At 40.4% G+C, this 15,596-nt stretch overlaps 1 protein-coding gene across 1 annotated transcript in view; it reads right to left on the minus strand.

The window, feature by feature from the left end:
- Positions 1 to 15,224, minus strand: part of KIAA1210 — a 178,295-nt gene extending 163,071 nt beyond the window's left edge. Inside the window, exon 1 of the mRNA XM_082263498.1 lies at positions 15,159 to 15,224. The gene's annotated coding sequence lies outside the window, so the exon portion shown is untranslated. The remainder of the gene's footprint in view (positions 1 to 15,158) is intronic.
- Between the last annotated feature and the right edge of the window lie 372 nt (positions 15,225 to 15,596).

The raw sequence follows: 15,596 nt of genomic DNA on the forward strand, positions 1-15,596 counted from the left end.
ATAAAATCAAACAATTAACGTCACTACTTATAGAGAAACATATCCCCAGAAGGGGTTATGAGATCATAAACATATGAAAATCGAAATTATACGGTAGACACATATATATATCTATTGGCATTTTTGATTTACAGCCCTGCCCCTGGCAACACAATCTGGGACGTAATACATTGGATCCTATGCAAGAAACACATTCTTGATGTCTGTTATGATAAATATGGAAGCAATATAGCTCCAAGCAGCATTAGTATCGCTACAGCTTTGTCGCCTAGCGCAAGTCACTATCAAGAAGGGTCAGTACAGAAACTAAAACCAAATATACCTATGAAATAATTGAAATATAATGTTATTATGTATGATATATCATAAAATTTATGACTGACTGGCATTCATTTGATTATGCTTTTATGTTGTTCATAGAAAACATCGGTCTGTTATGGTCTCTCAGGCCCTGAGGAAGCCTTGAGCGAAACGCGTCGGCTTGCTGGGGACCTACCGTGACCGAATCCAGCTTGAGACCCAATTTCCATCCTATACAGATTTTGGTTACAACCCCTTCTGGGGATATGTTTCTCTATAAGTAGTGACGTTAATTGTTTGATTTTATTATTGTATGTTATGTCAGTCCTTTGTTATCACATATGCATGGTAGTCCATGCTGAGTTTTATTGTTCTTTATACAAATAAAATGTAATTTTGGTTTTACAAACGGTTCTTTGTCTGATCCTTCTACTCCCACTGGCCCGCAAAGCCCCATCTTTCTCTATCATTTGTTTTGTAAATCCCTCACAGGGGTAAGGGCCTATATTACACGGTAATTTTATATAGGTGGATATAGCATCGATCGATCTGATGCTGCATTTTCCCCCTGCCGGCTCTGCAGTGAGAACAGAGTGATCAAACCCGCTCAGTTCTATTCCTAGCCACTCAGGTTGCAGCCAGTGCTGGAGCTATGGTGGATGAGTTGGCATCCCAGGCTCTCTTTAACAGAGATTCTGACTTACGGTCCATGACATCTCATATTCTGTGTCCTCAAAAAAAAAAAAAAAAAAAAAGTGGTCAGACCTTTTAGGTCACTTGAGACAGGGAGGCATCCAATTTTGGACTCTTTAGGAATTCTTGCACCTCCTCCTTAAAGAGGAATCCCCTTCTCCATGTCTTTGGTCTAACCAGACCTCTTTCAGGAAACTGCCATTCTTGAAGAATTAAATCTTTCAAGGATTTGGTGAACAGGTAATACCTTGGATTGGTTTTTAACCAGTCCTTTATACATCCTATCCTGTGCCGAGGTTTCCTTGGGGGGGGTTCTGGGATTTCTTCTGTAGCATAAACAGCTTAAAAGGAGTCCCCCCCCAGATTTTCCAGACCAAACAGATTTCTGTTCAATATGGTCTCTTCTACCTCACTATCTGGGTCCACATCAACCTCCTCCCTAGAGCTAAGCTGAGACTTAGCCTGACTTTCTACATTCCTTGGTCTTCCTCTTCCCTTGCTTGAGCGGTTCTGTTACCTGGGGGGGGGGGGGGAAGCTACAGAGGTGCTTAAGGACTAGATAGTGACTAGCATTTCCTCCTGCATAGACTTAAAGGAAATCTTTCATTAAACCTGAGGCCTCCTTAGCTAGTGCCGGCAGATACAGGGGGTGCTTTATCAGAGGCCTCCTGGGTTCCACCTGGGGATTCTGCAAGAGAGAAGGAGATAACAAAACCGATCACTCCAACTGCCCCATAGTAACTTGGCTACAGGTCCTGCTGAGGGAGAGCATGGGAGCTACCAGGGACCAAGCCTGGCACTGGTATCAGCCCAAAAAAAGGCAAAGAAAACGACACTTACCGGGTTCCGATCTGATTTTGCCTGTAGCCACCTGAACTGACCTTCCCTCCTCCTTCACGAGGTAGGTTGCGTCAGGTTTCGTTTCTTTGGCAGCTTCCGGCTCTTTGTGGCTGGAGAGTCTGCCTTACTGCCGCCATGCGGGTCCAGCGTCTCCGCCGTACTTTATTCCCTCTTCCAGGTCGTGCTGCTCATGCTCCACCTTTCCTGCACAAACCGTAAGTTCCAGTTTCAAAGCAAGGCTTGGAGTGCGCTTTCCGGCGTTATTTTTATTTATTTTTTTAATTCCTGCCGAATGCAAAATCCAGCCAGCTGAATGGCCGGGAGGTCCGGAGGAGATCCCTGCTGAATAGCAGGCCACAGACTCTGGAGGGACCACCACTGTGACCGACTGCCTGTATCCTGGGGTGACCTGTGAGAAGCCTAGAAGACGTGCAGGTAGAGTGTGGCCTTCACTGGCGTTGCTGCACCTGCCTCATAGGGGGACCATCAAACAGTCCTGAGGTCAGAGAAAAAATAAATTGTTTCGCTGTAGGAGAAACAACCAAACTGAGGGACAAGGGGAAGGGTGGGACCTTTAACAGCTGTGAACCGATTGCATTTCCTGTAGGGTGGAGCCTCTCATCTCATGTGTTTGCCGTTCTGGAAGGTGAAAGGAGAAAACTGTTTGCAGGTTTTCTTGTGCAAAATCTTTAGTAGAGGCTTCCTTCTGGGACGACAGCCATGCAGACCAATTTGATGCAGTGTGCGGCGTATGGTCTGAGCACTGACAGGCTGACCCCCCCCCCCCCCCTTCAACTTCCGCAGAAATGCTGGCTGCATTTATACATCTATTTCCCAAAAACAACCTCTGGATACGACACTGCGCACATGCACTCAGCTGCTTTGATTGACCATGACAAGGCCTGTTCTGAGTGAAACCTGTCCTGTTAAACCGCTGCATGGTCTTGGTCACCATGCTGCAGCTCAGTTTCAGGGACTTGGCAATCTTCTTGTAGCCTAGGCCATCTTCATGTAGAGCAACAATTCTTTTTTCAGATCCTCAGAGAGTTCTTTGCCATGTTGAACTTCAGTGACCAGTATGAGAGAGAGCGATAACACCAAATTTAACGCCCATGCCCCCCATTCACACCCGAGACCCTGTAACACTAACGAGTCACATGACACCAGGGAGGGAAAATGGCTAATTGGGCCCAATTTGGATATTTTCACTTAGGGTGTACTCACATTTGTTGCCAGCTTAGACATTAATGGCTGTGTGTTGAGTTATTTTGAGGGGACACCAAGTTTACACTGTTATACAAGCTGTACACTCACTACTTTACATTATAGCAAAGTGTAATTTCTTCAGTGTTGCCACATGAAAAGATAATAAAATTTTTTACAAAAATTGAGTGGTGTACTCACTTTTGTGAGATACTCTAGGAGGGTGCTACATGTAAAAACCACTAACGTCAAAAAAAACACACATAAACGTTAGGCATAAACCAAGTTTTTACAGCTGCTTTTTCCTGGCAGCAGCGCTGGCGTATTTTTTTTTTAAACGTCCTGTGCGCATGAGGCCCTAACATTCACAAACTGGAGCTGAATTGAAGCCCGCAAAATAGGCCTAAATGCTTTACCAGACAAAAAGTGAAATGAATCACTAAACTGCTTAAACTTTGTAGCAAATGCTGTTACTATGCCAAAATCATACACACCACTCTTTAAGACAAGTGTCAGTGACCATCTGCATTCAGACTGCACAGATCTGTAATCTCCATCCTGAATCTTTTGAGACTTCCTTTATTTTTTTTAACTTGATGCATCACCAGTTTTAAACTTCCAAGAGTGGTTTGAATCATCTCAGTGCCTGTAAATACCTTCTTAAAATGTATTTATTTTTTTTTTGCCCCTATAGGACACCTGCAATGCTTTATGTATGTAAGGGACTGCAAGGAGCCTGCTGTTGGGTGTATTACTATTGGTGTACAAAAAGAAAAAAGTCAGCACACGTTGTTCCCCGGGGTGAACATGTGCAATACTGCGAAGCCTTGACAAAAAGCTTAACATGTTCCCTATATGCATTTTTAGTAAAGTGATTGTAAAGCCTCACCTTGTAAAACAACCCAGTTTAGTTTTCCTATACAGTGGGTAGGAAGTGGTTAAATTATGGCGGGCGGAATGCGCTCTTGTTCTGGGAAGACGTCATATGACGGCGTCCCAGAATCAGCACGCAGTGTGGAAATCACAGCTGCTCCGTGTTTCCAGGACACAGGTCTTTGCCCATGTGATCGGCTGTGTCCAAACACACCGACAGAGTTTGAGGTGAGGAGTGCTGTAGGGTAGACCTGTACAGTGATCATCAGTGCCCTAAATACAGTACAGCGCCAGCAGTGCCCATCAGCGACACAAATCAGTGCCCATTAGTGATGCCAGTCAGTGCTGCCTATCCTTGTCCACCAGTGCCACCCATCAGTGCTAATCAGTGTGACATTAGTGCTTCCTCATCAATGCCACCTAATCATTGCCCATCAGTGCCACCTCATCAGCACACATTTTTTTTTTTTTTTTTTTAAGAAATAAATGAACCAATTAAATACCACAAAAAAAAAAAAAAAAAAAAAAAAAGGCTCGATATTCGTGTAATAAAAATATACACACACTTATTTTTCTTCATTTGAGTACAGTGTTGCATGATTGTGCAATTGTCATTCAAAGTGTGACAGCACTGAAAGCAGGCAGGGACATCAGGGATTTCAGATAAAAAGGAAGCAATACAAAGAACAGGCTAATTTTTCCATACAAGTACATGGTACAGCAGCCACATATCAGGAATCAAACTGTTGGGTTTACATATTCTTTATTATTCTATTTTGACTACAAAAGGTGCATATAGAAAGAAAGAAAGAAAAAAAAAAAAAAAGTGTGAGACGAGTATTCTTAGATCGCCCATTAAACAAACACTTTGCAGATTTTTTTTTTTTTTTAGCCATGTGCCTTTGTGCAGAAATGTGATCTCACCGTTTTCTAGAGAAGACCTTTAACCTGGTCTGGTTATGCAAGCACGGAAGTGGATTTTAGGGTCATATGGCTGAGTAAGGAGTTTAAGGACTATACAGAGACTATAGCTTCTTGTTCTCGATTTTTAATGGCCTGAAATCAAGGTGTAGGAAAAAAAAAAAAAAAAACAACACACACACACACACACACACACACAGCTTTAACCACTTAAGCCCCGGAGGATTTGGCTGCTAAAGGACCAGGGGTTTTTTTGCGATTTTTTACTGCGTGACTTTAACGGACAATTGCGCGGTCGTGCGACGCTGTACCTAAACGAATTTGACGTCCTTTTTTTCCCACAAACAGAGCTTTCTTTTGGTGGTATTTGATCACCTGTGCGATTTTTTGATCACGCGCTATAAACAAAAAAATAGCGTAAATTTTGCAAAAATAACAATATTTTTCAAATTTTTTTTATATGAAATTCCCCCCAAAAAAAAGTAAAAATCAAAATTAAACATTTTTCGGCCAATTTGTTTTATGCTACCTATGTTTGGTAAAAAAAAAAAAAAAAAAAAAAAAAAAAAAAAAAAAAAAAAAAAAAAAAATCGCAAAAAGCGTATTTTGATTGGTTTGCGCAAAAGTTATCGCGTTTACTAACAAAGGGAAAGATTTGTCATTTTTGGTGTTTTTTTTTTTAACGCGTAATGGCGGCGATCTGCGATTTTTTTTCGGTACTGCGACATTGCGGCGGACAGATCGGACCCTTGACTGACATTTTTGACACTTTTGGGGGTACCAGTGACATTACTGCAGTAATCAGTGCTATACATATGCACTATTACTGCAAAAATGACACTGGCAGGGAAGGGGTTAACTTTATTGGACAGGGAGGGGTTAAGTGTGTCCTAGGGGCGTGCTTCTAACTGTGTAGGGACATTCCTATTGGTGTAAAAGCAAAGATCAACCGTTCTACATAGTAGAATGGACAGATCTTCACTTTTACACAGGGAGAACTGACAGGCAGCTTGTTTACACAAGCTGCTCTGTCTTTCTCCCTTCACAGGAGCGATCGCAGTGTGACCGGCGGACATCGAGTCCGCCGGTCACACGCACTGACTTGTCTGAAGCGCCCGCCCGCGATAGGCTCGCAAGTCAGTGACAGGCGAGTGACGTACCGATACGTCACTCTGCCTGGCCGGGGCTGACTGCCGCAGTATATAGTCTTGCGGCGGTCGGCAACCGGTTAATTTTACCATAAAAAAAAAAAAAAAAAAGAAGAAAGCGCATAAAACAATTTGGAGCTTCAAAAAAAATAAATAAAATGAAGTCCACTGGAACCTGCCATTTCATTTAGGAGTAAGTGAGCGTTCAGGGTTGAAATGGGAAGGTCTCCATGCAAAGATATATGTAAATCAGCTTTAAAACCTGGCTCTACACAATACAAACTGTGTTGACTTCTTTTAGGTTGGACTGATGGTTAGAGAGGATGACCAGAGGTGAAGGGTTAAGAATAACTGCATAGGACAAGAAAAAGGGCAGAGCAAAGCCAGCAATCATAGAAGCTGGTTGACGTTTAGTTAACAGTGTAAGCTGGGTTTCTTGGGCGCTCAATAAGAGATCTATATAAACAAGATGCAGACAACTAGGGACTACTAAAAAAAGGTACCACTGTCAATGTCACTTTGTTTTGTTGGCCCAATTTCTCTTTAAAGTGAATATGGAGTCACTTCAGAGAATATAAACTAGCTTTAGATTGTTACCTTGTGAGATTAGAATTGAAACATGCAATAAATGAATCATCGAGGAAAATAATTTATAGGGCAAGTTCAGGTTTATATAATTACTGTGAATAAAAGAGTGCTAAAATACCATCTCCAAATGTTTTTCCTAAGTACCATGCCTATAGAAGACAGACTGGGATTGGCCATTGCATCCAAATCTCCAATATTCAACATGCCCCCCTACCTATTACTCTCATGTCCAAGTGTGCCAATATTAAAATTTTAGGGACGCCATTATAAATATTTGCACAAAATGTTCATGTAGCAACAACACAGGTTTGCTTTAACCACTTAAGCCCCGGAAGATTTTACCCCCTTCCTGACCAGGGGGTATTTTGCGATTCGGCACTGCGTGACTTTAACGGACAATTGCGCGGTCGTGCGACGCTGTACCTAAACGAATTTGGCGTCCTTTTTTTCCCACAAACAGAGCTTTCTTTTGGCGGTATTTGATCACCTGTGCGATTTTTTGATCACGCGCTATAAACAAAAAGAGAGCGTAAATTTTGCAAAAATAGCAATATTTTTCCCTTTTTTTTATATGAAATTCCCCCAAAAATAAATGTAAAAATCAAAATTTAATATTTTCGGCCAATTTGTTTTATGCTACCTATGTTTGGTAAAAAAAAAAAAAAATCGCAAAAAGCGTATTTTGATTGGTTTGCGCAAAAGTTATTGCGTTTACTAACAAAGGGAAAGATTTTTGTCATTTTTGTTGTTTTTTTTTTAACGCGTAATGGCGGCGATCTGCGATTTTTTTTGCGGTACTGCGACAATGCGGCGGACAGATCGGACCCTTGACTGACATTTTTGACACTTTTGGGGTTACCAGTGACATTTCTACAGTAATCAGTGCTATATATATGCACTGTTACTGTAAAAATACACTGGTAGTGAAGGGGTTAACTTTATTTGAGAGGGAGGGGCTGTGTGTGTCCCTAGGGGCGTGCTTCTAACTGTGATTGGCTGGGGCTTCAACTGTATGCAGAGTGATCAATGGATCTACATAGTAGATCCATGTGATCATCTCTCATACAGAGAGGAGAATGACAGGCAGCTTGTTTACACAAGCTGCCTGACTTTCTCCCTCTCCCCCGCCGATCGCAGAGTGGCCGGCGGCGATCGGGTCCGCCGGTCACACGCGCGGGGGGGGTCCGTGACCACGCGGGAGCGCGCCTCCGGCGGCGCGCGCTCGCTCCCTAAACCCTCACAGGCGAGCGACGTAGACCTACGTCACTTTGCCTGTGAGGGGCTGACCGCCCACGTAGATAGTCGTGCGGCGGTCGGCAAGTGGTTAAATGAGATTCATTATGGAGGAACATTCAAATCTGCACATGCAGCATTAACAGAACTAAATGGCACAGTGAGCAAGTCAGGATCAGTGTTAATTTTGGCAGAAAATTTCGATTTAGTTTTAGCTATAGTCTTGACTAAAATTCCATTTTAGTTTTAGTCGTATTTTAGTCATCTGAATTGTTTTAGTGTTTTTAGTCAACTAAAATCTCATACTTTTTAGTCAAACTACAAACCGAATAGGTTTAGGTTAAATTGTAATGCATTATTTAAACATTTCTCTAGCATTTCCAAATTAATTGTATATGCCTGGAGTAAAAAAAAAAAAATCGAATAATAGGATATTATTTCTGGGATTAACTACAGACACAGATTTAGGCTCCGTTTCCACTATTGCGACTTGTAGTGCGACTTGACACATGTCAAGTCACACAAGTCCAAACACATTATTTTCAATTAGGCCCGTTCTAACTGCAGCGACTTGAGTCGCAGCGACTTGTAAAAAGGTTTTTGCACTACTTTTGGGCAGACTTCAGTGCGACTTGTCCCTCATTATAGAAGGAAGTCGCACTGAAGTCCCCAGAAGTAGCCGCAAACAAGTCACACTACAAAGTCGCGCTAGAAGTAGCGTGACTTTGTAGCTGCAATAGTGGAAACGGAGCCTTAGCCATTGTGATATACTATATAACCTCTTTATAAATAAAACCAAAGTTTCATAAACAAAACAGAAATATTGCTTTTTGACAAACTAAAAGTGCAACTTTAAAAAAATACAAAAAAAAAAAAAAAAACTTTAAACTCCATTGGCTGTAATGTCATTGCACATATTACCTGAATATATTGCCAACATTAAATATTAGGGAAAAAGTTAAGAAAAGCCTTTTTCTTAATTTTTTAGTTTTCAGCAGCTTAGTAGATGTCCCTTACTTATGCGGTGGTGCAATACAGGTTTAAACTTTAATGTGATATTATTACAGGCTCTGGATGGAATTGTGTTGCGGATTTAGAAATGGCCAGCAGAGGAGTGTTAATTTTGATGTCAATTTTCAACTTAATCTTAGTTCTAGTCTTATGACTAAAATGCCGTTTTAGTCGTATTTTAGTCATCTGAATTGTTTTAGTCGTATTTAAAAATGTTTTATTTAAAATGGTGTTAATTTAGTAGACGAAAACCTTTTAGTCAACGAAATTAACACTGGTCAGGGTAAAAACACCACTTCTTCTCAAGCTGTAATTTTTTGATAAAGTGAACAAAAAATGGAAAGGTTAAAATCTTGTGTCTTTCAGTTATTCATTTTGTTTTCCATGAATAGCAGCAATAAATAATTAAAAAGGTATTCAGGTATCCAAAAGAGTAGAAGCTCCCCTTTGACTAGCTTGTGCCGTCATTCCGCTTTTTACGAGATTGTAAGATTCACTGGACATTATGTGACAAAACTCTATCCCTACTCTCCCTTGGGAGATCACATGCCAAATAAACAATACTTTGTTTTATGAAGCATGAAAGAGACAATTGTAGGAATGTCAGATTGTTACCATGTCAGAGCACACCCTGAGCATAATCCGGAAGCTCAACACTTGATACGCAACAGTAAAATTTAAGAAATAATGGATTTGTTTGTTTTCTGAAAATGTTAACAAGGCACCTTGGAATTTTTTTAAAGATTTACATATCGGTGGAGTCTTTGACCATTTTTACTCATTTCCTATGAATTATACAGTATCTGAAGTACATCTTATGGATCATGTAAACATGTTCTCAAAGTTTTTCTTTTTTAAACTCCTAACTTTTATCACTCCCTACTTACAATTAAATAAAAAGATAATGCAGACTAGAAATAAATTTGGCTGGATTTAGACCGGAAATGGACCAGTAGACGGACAGGACCCCTCTGCGATTCACACCGGAGCTGCTCCAGAGATAAGTGACTGGCTCCATAGAGAGCCAGTCACAATCTCCTGACATTTATGGTTTCCCCGCATCCAATTTGCAAAAGTGTGAACCCAGCCTAAATCTGATTCTTCACTGCATCTGAGCACCACAAACCAAAATTACTATTTGATTCATTTTTAGTATTCAAAGCCAATTCCCCCATCCATCCAGGTCTCCATGCTTTGTCAAGAAATCACTTTGAAAAAAAAAAAAAAAAAAAACCTAGAATTTCTGGCTGTGGCCATCTTCAGTAAGGGCAGATGATTCACATAGCATTTACTTCCTAGAATCCACCTTAGCTCAAGCATGAATTGAGGAGAGTGTGCTTAGCCGAGAACCCTTCTCTCCTCCCCTCCTGAAGACTCCTGGGATGCATGTCCCCGGAAGAACTATCCTAGGCAAGAAACCAGGAAGTAACTGAAGAAGTGTAAAAAAAAAAAAAAAAAAAAAAAAAAGTTTAACACAATACAGTAATTTGCGTTTTTTTTGTAATGTTATTTTACTATATAAATCATTAAAAATGAAATATTTTTGTGTTTTCCATAGCTCTTGCTCTGTCTCTTAGTATCTTTTATGTGTTTAAATGAGTTTCTATTGTTTTAAAAGTGTGTTTAAAGACCTTAAAATGCTTTTACACGTACAGTGACAGTAAAAAAAAAAAAAAAACATGCCTACAATGCATTTTAATAGGGTTTTTCTATTTCGCGGAATTTCACTTTTCGCGGCTGGGTCCAGAACGTAACCCCCGCAATGGAGGGGGGTTTACTGTATGATCTACTTCCCTATCCATGTACTAATGCCAGCAGCATGAGGATTAATAATATTAAATGTTGATTTGGAGAGGGAAGATCCACTCTAAAAAGAACTTTACTACATAACTGATCATTAACTTTTTGGTAATCAGAAGGTCTTGTTCCTTATTGGATATATGAATTTCAAGTGTATGGAAAACATGCCTCCATTATTGCCTTATGCCAGCAGGCTGAAGGAGGATTGAATAGATCAGAAGTTTGTAATAAAGACTCAAGGCTGTCCTTGGTTTGAATGGCATGATGCGATGATGATATGGTCAGTTAGTCATTCTTTCCTTGGAAGAATCACTATCAGGGGAGATTCCAAGGCAGATAGAGCTCTAAAGCATTTCACTTAGGCTGGCCATACACTATACAATTTTCTTGTTCAACTTTCCTTTAGATTTACCAAAACCATGTAATATAGGGTCAAACCTACAAACTTTCAATTTGTATGCAAACAGGCAGGCCCTTGTACTACATAGTTTAAGGTAAATCTAAAGGAAATTGAATAAGAAAATTGTATAGTGTATGGCCAGCCTTAGCATTTACATCAGCCTGTCTCGACCTTTTAAACACGGAGGAACCTTTGAAAGAAATTTTCATTTCCCAGGGAACCTCTGCCAATAATTACTAGATCTACAGCTCAAGGTACATTAGCATGATGGTCAGTGGGCAAAAGGCTTTTTATATCGGTAGTCAATGGGAAGAATGCTCCCCTTACTGATAGTCAAAAAGATAATTGGTGTGAGTGGATACGCATCTCAAAGACAGATTTTGCCCCTTGTTCTACAACCTCTGGGGAAACCCTGGTTGAGAAAGGCTGCTCTACACCATTATGTACACTCAATTACTGTAAACTCATAAAAAAAATGTAACATGGTAATTCAATTGCAAAAGTCATTTTCAATCTTTCATTAAAATAATACCAGGTCATCCTGCTGTGAAGGTCCTTGTTTAGGTAGATGTACACCCTACCTGAAAAAGGCATTTAGTTTGTTAAAGCACTACACATCCTAAACCCTTTTCCCTTTCTTCATGCACTATGCATTTACTCCAGTGATGTACATCGGGGTGGGTTTCCTGATTAGTCAGTCCATTTTAGTGATGGAATATAAATATACTAAAAACTGACCAACATCCTCCCATATATCAAAATGTTGGTTTTAGGCAAGCTGAGCCTTCAAGCTACCCAACCACTAAGTAAAAGGTTATCTGACAGGCAGTTTAGACCTGATCAGAGTCAGAGTCAATCTGATATTTTGTCCATTTAAATTCATGCAATTCAAGTTAGGCTCGCCACAGACAGGTTGAGTCTGTGTGTGGTTAGGCTGAATGTACCGAGTTGAGCAATCAACTTGGGTACAATAAGCATGCCGGTTAATTTGGGATTATCGCTAGTGGCTGCTATAACCACTGTCTTCTCCAGGTGGGGACGGCTTTCCCCACCCAACTCATCCTCGGGAGCAGACAATTGCTTGGCAGGCGGGATTACCCTGTCAGCACTGTATGCAATGATGGGGGAATTTCTTTCCTGCAACCTCAGGTTGCAGGAAAGAAATTTGCACTGTCTATGGCCTGCCTTAAAGCGGAACTTCACTCTCCCAATCAACATTGAATTATTTTTTGGATAGGAAAGTAAATCATATTTACTGGTCTTAAACTTTCTTACATTTCTTCCTGTTTCTTGCCTAGGCAAATGAGGACATACATCCCAGGAGTCTTTAGGAGGGGAGGAGAGAAAGGGGGGGGGGGGTTCTCAGCTAAGCACACTCTCCTGCATACATGAGCTAGGGGTAGATGGATTCTAGAAGTAAATGCTATGTGAATCATCTGCCCTTACTGAAGATGGCCACGGCCAGAAATGCTAGGGGGGGTTGTTTTTCAAAGTGATTTCTCAACAAAATAAAGCATTGAGACCTGGATGGATGGGGAAATTTGCTTTGAATATTAAAAAAAATTAAATAGAGTTTTGGTTTGTGGTGCTCAGATGCAGCGAAGATCCGCTTTAAACCTGGTGGGGAGAAAGCAGACCTCCACAGCAAGTACGATAACCCTCCCTCAACCTAAGGGTAGGTTCACACTTGTGCTGGTCAGGAACGAGGGTGATTTTGTGAGCAGGAAATCGTGCTGCTCTTTAGCGGCCACTTGTGGTGTCATTTATGCCAGTGTTTTTACATGCGCAAAACTCCATGGTGCCGCACCACCATGCCATGGCATTTTTAAAAAAGGTCAGGCACTCCAGGGACTCCCCCCCCCCCCCCCCACATTTCTGCAGGTAGGGTAGCCCATTGAAATTAATGGGCTGCCCTACCCACAGAATGCAGGTCACACTGATGTGAACAAAGCCCCCTTTTTTCTATTTTGATTATTTACCTCTTGTGTTTTTTCCTGCTCTAACTCACCCCCATTCTTGCCCAAGCAAAACGACATGTAACCTGCTCCTGGTGTCTTCTGGGATATGCAATCACATATCTCAGAAGACATATGCCTCAACAGCAGCTGGAGAAGAGCAGACCTGATGGTGCATCACCAGGGGCCAACTGTCTTAGCCAGGAAGAGACCGCTGACTCCTGATGTCAGAGGGACCTTCTAATTCACAGCAGAGCAATGCTGGATACAGGAGTAGGTTTATTAAGTCTACCCCAGTGAAAAACATAGTAGGGGGGTTAGAAGAAAAAAAAAAAAACAACCACACACAGGAGGGGGTGCTGGTGGGGTGTTAAAGTTCCCCTTTATATTTGCAGTCCAGCATAGTGTCAGCACACCCTTTTCATTGAATAGAATCATTTATAAATAGGTGAGGTTTGCCTTTTTCTGGAAGCAGAAGAGGCTTGAGGAGAAGAAAAAAGCCCCTGCCCAAAAGATGACTGTCATTTCTACAATGGTAACACCAAACCCTATATAGCATGAAGTACCATAAAGCTATGAATGTTCTGCTCCAGCGATTAAAGAAAATCAACATGTGTGGTCTCACTGGTAAAAAACATCCCTAGTTTAACAGTCTGACTTCCCTGTAACTTCACCCTAGGCATTTCCCTTCAAGTCACTGAAATGTGTTAATATGTGGAAGGATAACAAAGCAAAAAAAAGGAAAAAAGGGACACTCTTGGGACCCAATGCACATAAAGTGACATGCTTATATTATATATATTTATTTTTTTTAATATATTTTATAGTTTATAATGCAGTATAAACAAAGATAAGAGTGAAGCTGTCCAGCCTTCCCACCACTTACTAGAAAAACAGTTGAGAAAAAGTTAAGCTAAAACAATCAGAAAATAAAACAAAATACATATGAAACTTGTGGAACTGAAGGCTGTATACATAAAAACGAATTACCATACTAAAAGTAATAAAAAAAAAAAAAAAAACAAAACACCACATACACACATCTATCACAATGCTAAGATACCAGTAAGCTTTAAACTAACAGGAATAAAAACGAATATTTATGAAAAGTAGTGTGTTCTGACTGCAGTATATAAAACAGTTTACCATGCCTATTTATAAAACAATAATAATAAAACAAAAAACCCTCCACACACACCAGTTATAAAACAAAAACAGGAAGAAAAAAAAAAAAAAAAAAAAAAGTATGTGCAATGGAATGCTGTTTAAATAAACACAGTTACTATAGTAAGTCATCAAAAAATAAAAATAAAAAATGAATACATATGAACACAATATGTAACTGAATGCTGTAAACATTAACAATTACTAAATAAAAAAAATTTATTATATATATATATATATATATATATATATATATATATATACACACATACATACATACATACACACACACACAAGGTTACAGTACCAAGAAAAAAAACCCACACACAGTAAACAAACAGTCAGGAATAAGGGCTCATGTACACCACTCTGCATTTACTGTGCACTTCAGCATGGAGGTTTGCAGTGCATTTTTTTGGAATGAGAATTTATTTCAATAAATATATATATATTTTTTTTTTTTCCCCCCCCCCCCATTCATTGGTGTAAATTTTTTTTTGCTTGCATATGCATTTGTGCTGCTTTTAGAAACAGATGTAAATTAGCCCTAACTAATACATATGAAACCTAAGTAACAAAATGCTGTACATTGAATACTAAAGTTTTAAAACAAAAATGACAACCTCTGATTTCATATCCACAGCAAGGAAAGCAATGTAGCCCCATGATATGAAAAGTGAGCTTAGTCTGATGCTAAGCAGAGGACATGAAGTCTTTTTGGGAATGGAAGAAAGCAGATCATAACTTAATAATGTCATTGGGAACAAATGTCATTCAAATCACCATCTTGCTGCGATGCGCTATGGAATATGTTGGCTCTATAGAAAAGTTGTAAAACTTCCAGAGTGCAGCATGTTTGAACAAATCCAAGGCAGTGTGTGATTGTGTTGCTGCCAGCCTGTGTGTGTCTCTGATTGAAGAGTGGATGTGATGATCACAGGCTCATTACAATGATTAATGAATGTGATGTGGCTGTGAGATCCCTGCTGATCATGTAATCCCCCCCCAGATAGAAGGATGCTTACTTACCACTCGCTCTCCTCTCCTTCCTGCCTCCCTCAGCTGACGTGCTTTAACTCCATACAGAGTTTCCTCTCCAGCCCAATAAAGCCCTCCAGCCCCAGTCACCGCCCATGACTCCATGCAGCTAGGGAAGAGCTCAGCTACACGTCAGATTTTAATCGCTTGTGAGCATGAGATTTAACCCTTTGTAAGCAACGGTCTTAAAATGCTCTGATTTCAGTTGAGGTTAAAGCTTACATCTTCCAGAGTCCAAAGCCATCCTTCCTGGATATGTATTCTGATGTTTAAAAATGCAAAAATTCAAATGATCTGAGCTCCTAATACCAGGCAGAAAATAACGAAGGTATGTCAGAAAGCCCCCTACTTAACAACCCCCTCCTCTAGAAGCAGGCAGCTGACAGGACACAGGGCTTCTGAACAGGATTTTGCTGCATGCTGCCACTG

This window comes from Pelophylax lessonae, assembly GCF_965119305.1.
Source record: "Pelophylax lessonae genome assembly, chromosome: 7".
Lineage (NCBI taxonomy): Eukaryota > Metazoa > Chordata > Amphibia > Anura > Ranidae > Pelophylax > Pelophylax lessonae.